At 37.2% G+C, this 15,821-nt stretch overlaps 1 long non-coding RNA gene across 1 annotated transcript; it reads right to left on the bottom strand.

The window, feature by feature from the left end:
* Positions 1-596: 596 nt before the first annotated feature.
* On the bottom strand, positions 597-1,802 carry LOC111893773 (uncharacterized). The gene is made up of 2 exons (XR_002850948.3): positions 1,296-1,802; positions 597-951 (listed from the first exon to the last, which is right to left on the bottom strand). It is a non-coding gene; the product is annotated as an uncharacterized LOC111893773 (long non-coding RNA).
* Between the last annotated feature and the right edge of the window lie 14,019 nt (positions 1,803-15,821).

Raw genomic sequence — 15,821 nt, 5'->3', positions numbered from 1 at the left:
TCATTTTGTTCATATTTGGATAATTATTTTTTTTATATACATCTAGGTAACGAACTTATTAAAAACGTTCACATTTAGGATTTAACCTGCTATAGCAGGTCATAATGGTCATATGTGAACACTTCCAACAAATTTGTTACCGACATGTGTACAAAAAAAATGATAGTTACCCAGATATAAACATACCGAAAAATTAATTACCTTAATAAGTCATATTCCCTACTATTTGATAATAAATAACTATATTACTGCATCTAGTTAAATAATCCATTTGATCTCATAAACTTTATAAAACTAATATAAAAAAAAAAATATCCATTGGGTTAAGCCTATACACGTACTAACATCATAAAGTTTATGGACATGGATTCTCCCTAGGAGATGCAACATCAATGTAATAAGAAGTAGTAAATATACATAATTTATTTATTTATCCATGGATAGCTTTAGTTCTACTTTTATACTAATTGTTTTTGTCACCTAATGATGCTATTTTTTTAAGGATTCCTTATACACTTAAAACTTTATACCACTACATGGATATATAAAATAAAAATTAGGAATATATATATGTTAGACACATTAATGATATGGAATTTTATAATTAAAAAATACCACTGAAGTGGCCTTTTATATATTATTTCAAGTTATTTATTTACAAATTAATATTTATAAATATATACATTAAGCAACTCCATGTACATTTCAGGAACAATTTTGGTTACACAGAGGGACACATAACCACCCTTGCTTTACAGGTTCCAAGGCCATCACCATCCTTTCCATTTTCGCTTTTCCTTTCGCAATTCGCACCACCATCCTCACTGCTACCTGTCAATCGTCTTTTGATACAACAATGACGTATCAAAAGGCACTGAAATTCAAGCTCAAGAGACTGGGAGAGTGATGAAAGTAACCTTAACCTCAATGATCTCATATGCAAATGCACAACTGTAGTCCAGCAGAAAATATTAGTGTGAAGCAAGAAGACGAAGGGTAAGCTACATTGCAGGATTTAGACCTAGAAACGGTAAATCTTAATACTATGAATTTTGATTTTTCTATATTGCTGGAAGTGATCCGAGAAAGATAATCAACCAGACACTTAAACATAAATACATTAAAATAGATAAAGCAGACATACATTGCTATCTAGAGAGAGAGAAAGTTCAAGACGCGGAGAGGAATTTAGATTCAATCAATTTAGAGTTTTAAGAATTAGAATTCAGATGTAAAAAAAATAAAATTTTCTAAAGACAGGAATCAAAAAACCATAAGCCTGTTCAAGAATTTACCTTCGGAAAAGCGTTGTCAGCCAAATTTTGGTCCATGGTTGGTTGATGAGACGGTAGACAGATTTGAAGCAGTTGTTGGAAAGAAGATTAAATTGCAACCCAACTCTGATTTCCAGTTATCTTACATGGAGAACGAGATCGTGGGTAGAAGAGAGGAGGCGTGGGGCAACACTTTTGTAGTTGACGATCGTGGGTATTGGAGAGAAAACAGGGTAATTTTACAAAGGATGTTAATAAGCTTAAAAAAAAAGAGTTTGTATATTTAAAAAAAGTGTTTTTTAGAACAACTTTTTTTTATAGGAAAAATAAAGCTGAAAAACCATAGTTTTTTTTTTTTTTTTTTTTTTTTTTTTTTTTTTTTTTTAGCTTTTAGCCATTTTACTTTTAAAAAACAGATTTTCTTATTCAAACACTTTTTAAAATCAGATTTTCCTAAAAGTCATAAGCTAATAAACAATTTTTTTAAAAATCACTTTTTGTGATTAAAAAAAAAAAAGCTAACCCAAACACACCCTGAACCGTGGGGGTTGCTGCGATTTTCAGATCGTGGAAAGGGATTTACAGGAGAATGTTGGTAAAGAAAAGGAGATAAATATCGTTGTGTGTGGTGTCCGAGTGAAGGCCACCGACTCACAGGTGTAGAGTACAGATCGGTGCTCAATGAATGGTAGTCGTTGTGGAGGCAGTGATGAAGAGGTTTGAGAGAGGCGATATTTAGGGTTCTTTTTGATGCTAATAAGTGATAACTATGGACGAATCCGAACTTTATATAGGCCGAAATTGAAGATCATGGGTGCGGTTACCTTATTGTAGGTTCTTTCTGCTGGGATAGTCGGAGGAGACAACCGTCGAATGTGACAAACATAGGGAAAGAAGAAATGGGAGGAGATTGCGGGCTATGAAGAAGTGGGAGGTTGAAGGAGTATGAATCGTTGTGAGTGGTGTCTGACTGCGAGGAATGTGAGGGAGAAGAAAGACTATGTGGCTGTGATTAAAAGTTGAAGAGATCAAAGGGCTGAAAATGAAGAAGCGGTTATTTGTGACCTGCTATTAGTAATAATAATAATAATTTATTTTAGAAAATCTCATACATCCCACCATTATCAGACATAAACCGAGTCAAGAATCACACGTTGGTTTATAAAAAAAACTAAAATGGCTAGAAAGATTAACAACGTAACATTAACTTGAAAAACAATAAACTAGAAACAACCTAATCGGTATTCTATTTGGATTTTAATTGATTAATGTTTAATTACTTTGTATGACAATCTTTATTTGGATTTTTAAATGATTATTATGTAATTTTGATTTTATATGACAATTTATATGTTTTTATAATTATTCAACAACTTCATCCATCACAGTATAGAACAACATAATGATAATTCGCACAGTCGGTCGGTCAGATGTACACTTAAACAACATGTTTTTTTTTCCAAATTAGAAAATTTTCTCATACAACATTTTTCTTAGACAACAACTATCAAACGAGACCTTAGTCTTTTAGTCTTTTTTGGTTTTATAGAATATCATTATATTTTCAATTTCGGTTAATGTCTTATTCGTATAAAAACATTCATATCATTTTTTTTAAATATTTTTCTTAAACTAATATTAGATTTTTAAAGAAAAGAAAATAAATAAATGACCCTATCCCACCCCTTAGCTCTCTCCTTTACTTCTCTCCATTTTTGACCACCTCTTCACGTGGCCACCTCTTCATGACGGTGACCATCCTCACCCACCCATATAAAATTTTCCCACTGTAAATTAAGCACACCCTAGAAAATGTTGAAACCCACAAAATCAACCAAAAAATCTCTAAAAAAATAATCAAAACCCAAAAAAATTCTCACTTCTCACCAACAGGAGATGAATCAGATCCAAAAGAAACATTAAACAACGCAACTAAAATTTATAATCACAAAAATATTGAACACATATAAAAGGTGAAGGGGTCGAGGGTGGACAAATCGTTTATGAAGTTTTTGTTTTATTTTGTGCTTCAGTAATCTCCTTCACTATGTCGGCTCCGGGAATCAACGACTTGGATTGTGATGGAAAATCTCATCCCGATAGAATAACCGAATGGATTGTGAAACCGCAATGTTAAATGATGATCAAATACATGTACTGAAATCAAGATGTAAAAGTATGTATACATTAGTATTACTAGTATTATCACCCAGAAATTGTGACTTAGGCCCGTATTGACACATATAGATGAATAATACACCATCAAAAGCAGGCTAAAGTTCAAAAGAAAGTCTAAGAGGAAATAACAATAGTAGACAATATCGTTGTTTGAAAGTATTTGTGCCCAGATATGTCGGAAGATTTGATTGATATGGATGATGTTTGGTGTCTTGGAACTCATTCTACTTCTTTCGGGTTCCATAAAACTTGATTGATCAAAGCCCATGTAATCTTCATTTTGGTGTTCAATGTCATGTATAATTGGAACATTGGAATTAGAACCAAATTCTTGATGAGGAATGTTAAAGTAGTTTTCTACATTTGTAACCGCCTAATTCCCAATCGATTTGAAACGTCCCAAAAATACGGTCCAAAAATTTCGTTTTACATCAGTAATAAATAACATCAATCATATAAAATCATAGTCATGTACCTAAAAACATCATCATCAATGTATCAAAATCATATATCATAAATCATAGTGAATCCTCCCAGGCTAAAACAATGGTGTGTGTCATGCGATCATCCCGAGCCCTTCCATTTGCTAGTGGAAGTACCTGAAACCAAAACTGAAAACCGTAAGCACGAAGCTTAGTGAGCTCCCCAAACTACCACATACCATACACATAACATATCACATAACTTTGGGACTCTGCCCAGCTGCATCGGGACGAACCCGACATCGGCTTACCCGGCATTGGGCTCCGCCCGACATCGAGCTTACCCCAACATCAGACCGCGTCTGGCATCGGACCTCGTCCGACATCGGGCTTTCCGCGGCATACATACAACATATCATGCAACATAAACAAATAACATAAGCATATAACTTTCATCGGGCTTGCCCCGACATACAACATATCATATAACATAAGCACATAACATAAGCATATAAACATTCACCGGGATTGCCCCGGCATCCGACCGGAGTCCGAAACATATAACACGTAAAATATAGGTTAACATATATCGGGTATGCCCCGACATCGGAACGAAGCCCGAAACACATAACACATAACATGCAAGAATCACAAAGACATCAAGCATACATAAACATTCCTTGGGAGCGCCCCGACATCGGATCGTAATCCGGAAAGCATATAACCTACATCGGGCCATGCCCTGCATCGGACCGTAGCCCGAAACTACTAACATCTAAATGTGTCAGCATTGTGACCTTAGACCCATTCATACTGGAGAAAACTCACCTCGTAAAGCTGTCTGCAAAATCTCGCAGTAAGGAATATCTGATAGCTGCTCCAACAACTCCCCGACTATCAATATCACAATAATACTTAGTCACAATCTGATAATCCTTCTCAGGGTAAAATGACCATTTTACCCTTGGTTAAAGTCAGCATTCTGTCAAGGTCAAAGTCAAGTTCAACTCCCAGTCAACCCAACTCATCGAGTTATCTCCTAACTCGTCGAGTTCTATGTTATCCAGTCTCATGATAAACTGAGTCAACTCATCGAGTCCCTTCACAGACTCGTCGAGTTCTATCTTGTACAGAGTCGGGACAAAACGAATCAACTCGTCGAGTCCCTCCATGGATTCGCCAAGTTATTTGGTTTTCGAGTCCTAATCATGCCCATTTTGTTGAGTTATTTCCTAAACTCAACGGGTTCACTCAAACCCAGAAAAGGTTGGGGAACCACGACCTGACTCGCCGAGTCACATGAACAACTCGTTAAGTCCCACATATGCCAAATTCATACAGTCGATTCTAATCAATTCCAATGCCTCCAACTCGTTGATCTAGACTCCTTAAACTACCATTATACATAAAGTTGCTAACTTTACATGCATGCATGGTGTTATGAAGCTCAAACACCCACCACAAGCTAAAAATGGAGGTCTAAGTAATGGAATAGGGCCATGGCTGAATAAAGCTGGCAACTTTGAGTTTCTAAAGCTCAAGAGTGCCAAGATCTAAAGTCCTTACACCACCAAGGGTTTAAATCTCGGGAATGACCTTGGAAATGGCCCAAAAGTGACAATATACATGCTCAAATGAAGATCTAAGAGAATAGAAGCCAAGGTATAAGCTTTATACATTTATCAAGACAGAAATGTAGTCTAAGCTCTGGATCTTTAGTCTTCCTCTTGCAACTCCAAGTCTTTGCTTCCTTCTTTTAGCTTTAAATCACAAAAATGGCAAGAAAATAGCTCAAGATCACTCAAGGTTGATTAGGGTTTCGAGATTAGGGTTTGGAGGTGATAGAGGTTGGGGCGGAGGCTAGATATGATGCTTATAAAGGGTGCAAGCCCTAAAGATTAGGGTTTCATCTTGACAGTCCTACTCGTTGAGTCGAGGCTCCCGACTCGTCTAGTAGGTCACTTAAAACCCGTGCATATTATGTTGGATTAGTGTCTAAGTACATAACTATTTTGGTATGTACTTGACCCGATTATGAGCATGGTCCTTTTGGGTTGCCTTCACCATTGCAATATGTAGGATGATTTAAGGAGAGAAAGGTTTAAATATGATTTATTAATATATTATGAGAATAATATATTAAAGGAGAAATCATATTGTTTAATTAATATTAGTCAAGAATTAATTGATAATTAATTTTGTGGCTAAAAGAGATTAATTAAATTCAGGGGACTGGACTGCAATTATTGGATAATTGAGTTATTGGGCTAAGGAATGCTAAAGGAGTAAGGGGTGAACAAAATTATGATGGAAGCCCATCTTATTTTCGTCCATGGCCTTATCCAGAAGGTTCCATGGGCTGCTTAGAGTTTAAGCTGTCCATTAGGGTTTTGACTGAAACCCTAGCAACCCACACAAGTATATAAAAGACCCCTTAGGCCCCAAAAACGTGGACAACTGATTCTCTAGGGTTTCTAGTCGTTTTGGGCAGCCTCTCTTGTTCTCCTTTTCATCCAAGTTGCATAAGGTGTTTGTGACTCCATTAGAGGTGCAGCACTTGAGGCACTAAGCTTTTGAAGCCAATTTAAGCAAGGAATTGATTGTTACTGCTATATAACAATCAGAGGTAATTCTCTAAACCCTAATTCAGTTCATAATATGTTAGATCTAAGTTTATTAGTCTTGGATTCAAAGCATGTACAATAGAGAAACCTAGATCCAAGCATTAGGGTTTGTATGAGCACATAGGATTGTTCTTATGCATAAAACCCATCAGTGGTATCAGAGCCTTGATTGGTTTCAGTTGTATGTGATGCTTAACTGCTTTATTTGATGAAAATCGAGTTTCTTGGCCTCTGCCCGACCTGACTCGACGAGTCAGTGGATGAACTCGGCGAGTCTGTCTGACTCGGCGAGTCCAGTCCCTGACTCGGCGAGTCCAGGGGTCAGACAGAGGGATTTTCGGGTTTTTGCTGCTGTTTTGTCTTGGATTTGATGCCTAATTTGTTTTATGAAGTTAAAATCCGAATTTTATCTTAATTATATCTTAATCCTTTCCAAAACAATGGATAATTTCAAATCCTTTAAATAATAGTTTCTTTATATGATAAATATGGATTATTTAAATTTTTTGGTAATTATCTTATGAATAAAATGAGATTAGGTCAAATATAGATAATCACCAAATTAATTGTTTAATTTATGTTATTTGTTATTTGATCCCTTATGTTTTTGAAATGTTTCAAAACTTGCCCTCAAGTTTTGAAATTTAAAAGTTGATTAAAAGTTTAATTTTGAAATGTTAAATTCTAAAACCCTTGTAATTTGAAAAAGTTCAAATCACACCCTTATGGTTTTATTAATTAATTAAAGTGTATAATTAAAAGTGATTTAATAAATCCATAAAATTTTGGTTTGCATTTAATTAAATTAAAAGTATAATTTACTAAGTTAAACCACCTAGTATTTTAAAAATGTAAAATACACCCTATACTATATATAACATTAAAAGTCTAATATTATATATGTATGAGTAAACAGTCAGTTTTACCGTTAGTAGGCCTCATTCACGAAGCTGGTCTATAAGGGGTGTTTAAGGAAATTGTCTATAAAATGGCGATTGAATGGGTATCCACTCTTACCCACCGCACTCTTGACTAGTGGAGGGTCGTTAGCCGAACGGGTAGGATAGGACAGAAACCTTCCATTATAAGTATAATGAAGTATAAAGTAACTAAATGCTTTTTCAAATTCCCAATTCATAGTTACTTTAGGAAAAATGTGAAATTGTATGCTAATCCATAGAATTGCACTTCGTACCCCTGTCAAACGTTAGTGGAGTGTGTGTGGTTAACCGGCACACTAATTTGGGGATGACATTGGTAGCGAAGGGTGACTCGATGTTTGTCATAGATCAATGGAGTGCGTGTGGCTAACCGGCACATTGATTAGGTGATTGTAGCATTGGGTGCACCACGTGATTCTTATGGTTATTCACACCTTGTTTGTGATCCTCGACATCCCAGTCACAAATAGAAGGGCATAATCGAGATTAAACATGCCATTGAAAAGTTCAATGAATCTCAAAAGATCTAGGAGTTTCAATTCATTTAAAACTTAATCTTCCTTTTCGTTTTTCATGGTGGAAATTGGTAAATCGTCATTTACCTACCTTCAAATATTTTGCAACTAGATTACGGCATCCCTTTTCTAGGTTGTAGAATATTGTGTTGGATCCTAGCCTTAATAACTCATTTGAGTGTTTTATTAAGGACTCAATCATCTTAACTTGAATTTTCTCCCATTTTGTAGATGTCTGAATCTGACAATGGTCTTCCCAAATCCTTTGGAACAAGCTTTCCATATGAAGATGACGTTCCAAGATACGATCAAGGAAATGAGAGTCACGCTTCACTTCCTCCACCTCCTCCAATTATTCTCCCTGACCCACAAGTTCAAAGGCTTGAAAAGTTCAAGCTCACTCAAGCCCTTTTGGCAAGTAAACACGAAGATGGGAAACCTGTATGTGCACACGTCTTAGAGATGAAGTCACGCATTGATAGGTTAAAGATGTTGGGTGTCAAGATTTCAAGTGAGTTGACTGTTGACTGGGTTCTTCAGTCACTTCCTGAATCATATAGTGAGTTCGTTAGAGAGTACTATATGATGGAGCACGACGTGACCCTAATTGATCTCACCTATTTGCTTATAGCTGCTGAATCAACAATGATTTGGCGTGCTGGTCAAGCAAATTTGTCTGGTGAATCAAACTCCCAAACTTCAATGGACACTGGCAACATTGGAAGTCCAGAAAGAACTAAGTCTGTGATTGTCCGATGTGCTGTGCCAAAGGATTCCATTTGCTTTTATTGCCAAGAGAAGGGGCATTGGAGACGAAGTTGCCCTAACTACCTGGGAGATCTAAGAGATGGGAGAGTCAATACGTTTGGCTCTACTTCAGGTAAAATCCATTATCTAACTCTTTTAAGTTCCTATTCTAGATTCTTAATACATGATGTGATAAGATTACATTTTGATGTCTTGTAGGATCGAAGAAAAGAGAGGAAACTTGAGAAAAGAAGTGAGCTGAATCTAATCATGAAGAAATGGATTGCGATCGCATTACTTGAAGAATGGATTCTTGAGCTACTACTTGGAGTTAGAATAGATTGTTAAGAAATATGTAATGACATAGTTTTTCAATTGATTTGCATTGTAAGGACAAATTTTTTCCGCAATAAAATGAATTTTGATTTTATCTTATTTGTTTATCCTTGCAATGAAATATATGAAAAATTGATGTTTGTGTACTTCTATTATTAGCAAAATGGATTTGATTCTTAATCATGTTATTTGTGGAAATGTCAAAAGTTTACCAAATAGGGAGAGTTTCTCATCGCCCAAGTTTCAATTGGACAGAAACTTGGAATCATGCAATGTGTATTGTATGATGAATGAAAAACTTTCACATTTAGGAAACTTAGACTAATTCTTTGACAAAGTGTAAATTGAAGGACTAGGAGATCAAGTACACTAGGTTGTGCATTGATCAAGTCCACCACAAGAGTTACAAAGATATTCGTCATGATTTACTAAAGTTTAGTAAATATGATTATACTTATAAGATCAAGTGTAATTCTGAGTTGATTGAAAAAGTTTCAATGAATAGTAGAACGAATAAAGAAGAATCAAGTAGGCAGAAAGATAAAAGTTTCTCTATTCTAAGAAGAAGAGAGAGTACCTTTTATTGTGTTTCATGATAAGTCTTAATGATTAAGAACCATGTCTCAATTGATTCTTAGTGCAATTGCATGTCTAAGAAGAGGAATCGAGAATTGTAGAAATGGTTAAATCAATAAGTCAATCATACTTCGTTCCAATATCAAGTCTTAGAGTCAAGATTATGAGATTGAGTGAAAAGTCTTAAGTAGGTTTATAACACTCATCAAATGTGGAACTTGGAAAAGTTTTCTTATTCTTGCACATTTGAAATTGATAAGTTGTGTTGTCTTGGATAAGACAAAGACCAACTAGGACCAATTATGTGAAGTGTTTTGTCATGATAAGAACTACACTAACTCTTGAATATTTGCTTTGTCAAGAAATGTTTCTTGACAAGAGAATCTTATATATCAAGGAGTCAGTGGGAATCTTAATGGTCTTGAAAGGTTTCAAGATCAAATCAAGAATAAACCTTACAAATCATCACTAGCACACGACTTGAGGTTTACAACATGTCGTGCTGACATTATTTTTGTTTCTATGCCATTCCAATTGATTTAATTGTATGTGAGTTCTATGAGTTCTCATTTGAACGCATACTAGAGCCTTAGTCGATGGAAAGTACATTGATATGTAAGGACAAGTTACTAAACTACTTGGAAGACATGGTGGGCACTCATGTTACCATAGGGCAAGAAATCAAGATTAAGAAAGTTCAGTCCATATGAGTTTGGATTTGTCGCAAACCTTGGTTTTGGCAAATTCACATGGATAGGAACTCATACACCATAAAATCTAAGTGTCATAAGATTCCCTCCTTCATGAAAATGACTGTGAGGAAATACTTTCACTAAGAGAGGTTTTAAGAAGATAGCAATTGTGAAAATTGTATTCTCACATTCGATTATGGTTACGGCATCCCTTTCCATAGTTCGAATTGTGAGATTTGGCAATTAGTTTGAACATTTGGAACTTAGTAACATAAATTCTAAATTGCTTAAACACACATATGATCTATCTAAGGTGAAGGTGTATAAGTTTAAGAAGCTTAGATAAAGGCTTATCGAAGCATCTGGTATTAGAAATATGAATTTCAGAAATTCAATAGGCTTTGTTTTCTGGAAGTTCATTTGTTTTCTAAATACATGTCAAAGCTAGTGGGAGCATAAGTGTTATGCTTATATGATAATAATCATCATGATAGTGGGAGCATAAGTGTTATGATTATTATGGCAAGTATTGCAAGTTAGCAATATTAATTATAGAAAAACAAAGATTCAATTTGCAAAGTTGCATGGGTTGAAAAGTTGTTTTGATATAATTAAGGGAGAGAATATTATACTTCGTTTCAACATCTAAAACTTAGATTGAGAAATTTTAATAGTTTCAGTCAAAGGATACATTGTGAGTTCTTAAAATTCGATTATGATTACGGCATCCCTCTTCATAGTTCGAATTATGAGAACATGACACATAAAATATTATGGCAAAAGATTGGTAAAGTATCATATCTTTATGTGAGACATTATGCATTGTGTCCCATACACTTTGGGTATAGGATCGATTGCAAATGCTATAATAATTTACCATTCTAAAATTTTCCAAATGTCTAGCGCATTAAGAGGGAAAAAGGACTAGAATTGGTTTTGACTAAAACTATTGAACAACTATTAAAGGACGATCCAAAGTTCGCTGAGGATTGGTCGCTTGTAAGTAGTTGGAAGTATGGTATTGGATGGACCATATCGACATTATTATGAATAGATAAGATTCTATAAAGAATGAGTTGTCATATGGCAAATGTGGAAATGTTTCCATATTGGGAGTTGGATATTGAGTGTCTATGCCTAGATTAGAAACTTTTATGCAAGAAGGATGTTCAAAGGAATGTACTTTGAATGTGAGACTTCACGTCTATAGAATTATCTTGTAACAAATTCTAAGTAAGTACTTTGTAATTTCATTAGCCAAGTCTTGGTGACTTTTGTGCTATGACTTTACGAAAGGATCGTTGCGTAAAATGTTAGAATCTAGCATATTCTAGTAGTGGCAAGAACCTTGTGTTCTTACACTAACAATGGGGATTAAGGAATTGTGAAATAAGCATCATTGAAGAGATTTTTCAATTGATCTATTTCACAAAGCATGGACCATAGGAAACAAAGTGTGCATGCTTAGAGCATGGGACAATTGTTGTTGTAATTCAATTAATAAGTTGATTTTCTGAAACAGTAAACGATAATAATGAGTAATCAATATGGTGGATAAATAGAAGTGTTTTATTTACTCTCACAAGTTTGAGGCCATATAGGATTAAGTATTATTGTTATGTTTCAATTTGCATGTTTTGACTTCCAGAATAACTAGGGTATTCAAACATCCACAGTCGGTCATACGTTGGGAGTATGTGTGAATAAAGACTGTCATGAATCTGTCTGTAGATTGTTTGAAGTGTTTAGACATGGCACAAGTTTGCTGCAGAGTTCATGAGTGCTTTGATAAGATTAGAGTATTGGATTAAACCCACGCTCACTTGGATCACTTCATGGTTTTATCACGAGTGATTAGTGAGACGATAATATTGTATATTCTTGAAACCGAGACGTGTGAGTTGTTATTTGTTGGTCGGTTGCACATTGATAATAAGTAAACGCACCAGTAACTTGGTGTTATAAAACTTATTGTTGTGTGTGATTTGATCAGTAAATGCAAGCGAGTATATGAGTCAAAGTTTATCCATTCCTTTTACCCAAAGTGGGATAAAAGCGATATCTGTGGGCCTCTCAATGATTTAGTGATGACACCTAAGCGCTTGGCCAAGCCGGGACTAAGTTGATGTGTTCAATTGTAGTCTGTTATCAGTCGTCATAAATCGGAAGTCGGGAAACAGTATAGAGAGAATGATTAAAATTCATGTCTCTTGTCTATACGATATCTTGAGAATGGAGGAATATATAATCCCTTATCTAGAGGACACGCTATCTGATAAGATCAGAGTTGACAGCGGCTTTTGAAAGCTACGATTGCTGATCAGGTTCTGAAGTCATACGGAAAATAGTTATTAGACTTATCCAAGTGGGAGACTGTTGGATTAGTGTCTAAGTACATAACTATTTTGGTATGTACTTGACCCGATTATGAGCATGGTCCTTTTGGGTTGCCATCACCATTGCAATATGTAGGATGATTTAAGGAGAGAAAGGTTTAAATATGATTTATTAATATATTATGAGAATAATATATTAAAGGAGAAATCATATTGTTTAATTAATATTAGTCAAGAATTAATTGATAATTAATTTTGTGGCTAAAAGAGATTAATTAAATTCAAGGGACTGGACTGCAATTATTGGATAATTGAGTTATTGGGCTAAGGAATGCTAAAGGAGTAAGGGGTGAACAAAATTATGATGGAAGCCCATCTTATTTTCGTCCATGGCCTTATCCAGAAGGTTCCATGGGCTGCTTAGAGTTTAAGCTGTCCATTAGGGTTTTGACTGAAACCCTAGCAGCCCACACAAGTATATAAAGGACCCCTTAGGCCCCAAAAACATGGACAACTGATTCTCTAGGGTTTCTAGTCGTTTTTGGGCAGCCTCTCTTCTTCTCCTCTTCATCCAAGTTGCATAAGGTGTTTGTGACTCCATTAGAGGTGCAACACTTGAGGCACTAAGCTTTTGAAGCCAATTCAAGCAAGGAATTGATTGTTATTGCTATATAACAATCAGAGGTAATTATCTAAACCCTAATTCAGTTCATAATATGTTAGATCTAAGTTTATTAGTCTTGGATTCAAAGCATGTACAATAGAGAAACCTAGATCCAAGCATTAGGGTTTGTATGAGCACATAGGATTGTTCTTATGCAAAAAACCCATCATATTATGCCTTCTACTCGATGAGTTAGGGTCACCAACTCGTCGAGTAGCCCTTCAAAAATGAATAAATAAATAAGTTAAATGCATACCAGGAACCAGACGTTACAATTCTTCCCCACTTGTCTTAGACTTCGTCCTCGAAGTCTGCTGTATTTGAAAACAACTTTAGGTAGTGCTCCCTTATCTCCTCGCCGGGCTCCCAAGTCCACTCCGAACCCTTGCGGTGCTGCCACTGCACCTTTACCAACTTCACCCTTTTGTACCTCAGATCCTTTGACTTCCTGTCAAGGATAGCTACTTGCCGCTCAATGTAGTTCAGGCTGTCATTAACCTGAATATCCTCAAGGGGTACGACTGTTGAATCATCCACTAAGCACTTCATCAACTGGGAAACATGGAAAGTATTGTGGATCTAGTTGAGCTCTACTAGTAGATCCAACCGATATGCCACCTTGCCCACTCGGGCTATAACCCTAAAAGGTCCAATGTACCTGGGGCCCAGCTTGCCCCGCTTTTGGAACCGAATGACACCTTTTCAAGGTGACACCTTTAGGAGGACCATATCGCCCACCTGGAACTCTAAGTATGAATGTCTCTTATTTGTGTAGCTCTTCTGCCGACTCTGAGCAGTCTGGATCCTGCTCCAGACTTGTTGGATCTGCTCGGTAGTCTTGAGTACTACCTCAGTACTCCCCATAACTCTCTGACTGACCTTGCCCCAACAGATTGGGGTCCTACACTTCCTCCCGTAGAGCATCTCAAAGGGAGGCCGGTCTATTCTAGTGTGGTAATTGTTGTTATACGAAAAATCTACTAACGGAAGATATGTATCCCAACTGCCATCGAAATCCAGAACACATGCGCGTAGCATGTCCTCGAGAGTCTGTATCGTCCTCTCGCTCTGTCCGTCTGTCTGAGGGTGGAAAGTGGTGCTGAAATGGAGACCAATACCCATCTCCTTGTGAAACCGCTTCTAAAATCTGGAAGTGAAACGAACATCTCGATTTGACACCACCATAACAGGCACTCCATGTCGTGCTACTACCTCACGCATGTATATCTCAGTCGGGATACTCTTCTGGATCGGGATAAAATGAGCACTCTTGGTCAACCGATCCAAGATTACCCATATCGAATCTACTCCACGTGCAGTCCTGGGAAGCTTGGTAATGAAATCCATAGTGATATCCTCTCATTTCCACACAGGAATGTCTAATGGCTGCATCTTGTTGTGTGGTCTCTGGTGCTCAGCCTTGACCGTCCTGTAGGTCAAACACCGCTCTACGTACAAAGCAACGTCCCGCTTCATGTAAGGCCACCAATAATCTAGGCGAAGATCCATGTACATCTTTGTCACCCCCGGATGGATGGAGAACCTCAACTTATGGGCCTTATCCATCAGAAACTGTCGCACTCCGCCCCAGTACAGAACTCAAACCCTCCCATGCAGGGTCAACAACCATCGGCTGTCATAGTCAAACGAGGCCACCCGGCCTACAATCCACTCACACTTCTGGCGCTCCTCCTTCAGGCCCTCAACCTGTGCCTCTCTGATATGCTCCAGATGTGGATTAATCACTATCATCCTTAGACATATGTCTCTAATCGGAGTCGCCACCGCCTTACGGCTCAGGGCGTTGGCCACCACATTGGCCTTGCCCGTGTGGTAAAGGATCTCACAATTATAATCCTTCACTACATCTAACCACCGACGCTGCCTCATGTTTTGATTCGGCTGGTGCATGAGGTACCTTAAACTCTTGTGGACCGTGTAAATGGTAAAATGGACTCCATAGAGGTAATGCCACCAAATCTTGAGGGCGAAAACCCCAACCCCCACTCTAAATCGTGCGTTGGATAGTTAGCCTCGTGAGGCTTCAGCTGCCTCGAAGTGTATGCTATCACATGACCTCACTGCATCAATACCGCACACATGCCTGTGATCGAAGCTTCATAGTAAACTATGAAGTCGTCGACTCCCTTTGGCAAGGTCAGAATCGGTGCCTCGCATAACCACGGTCTGAGAGTCTCGAAAGTTGCCTGCTGCTCAGGCCCCCGGCAGAATGCCACTGACTTTATGGTCAGTCGGGTCAAGGGAACATCGATCTTGGAGAAATCCTGGATGAATCTCCTGTAATAACCCGCTAACCCTAGGAAGCTCCGAATCTTAGTTGGAGACCTCGGAATCTCCCACTGTATCATGACTTCAATCTTGGCCAGATCGACCATAATGCCCTTCTGGTTGACAAGGTGACCCAGAAATTGAACCTCGCACAACCAGAACTCACACTTGGACAACTTTGAGAAAATTCTCTCCCTCCTCAGTGTCACCAGCACCTCTCTTAGGTG

Source organism: Lactuca sativa, chromosome 3 (assembly GCF_002870075.4).
Source record: "Lactuca sativa cultivar Salinas chromosome 3, Lsat_Salinas_v11, whole genome shotgun sequence".
Classification (NCBI taxonomy): Eukaryota; Viridiplantae; Streptophyta; class Magnoliopsida; order Asterales; family Asteraceae; genus Lactuca; species Lactuca sativa.
The sequence above is the reverse complement of the archived record's forward strand: the minus strand, read 5'-3'. Positions and strand labels throughout refer to the sequence as shown.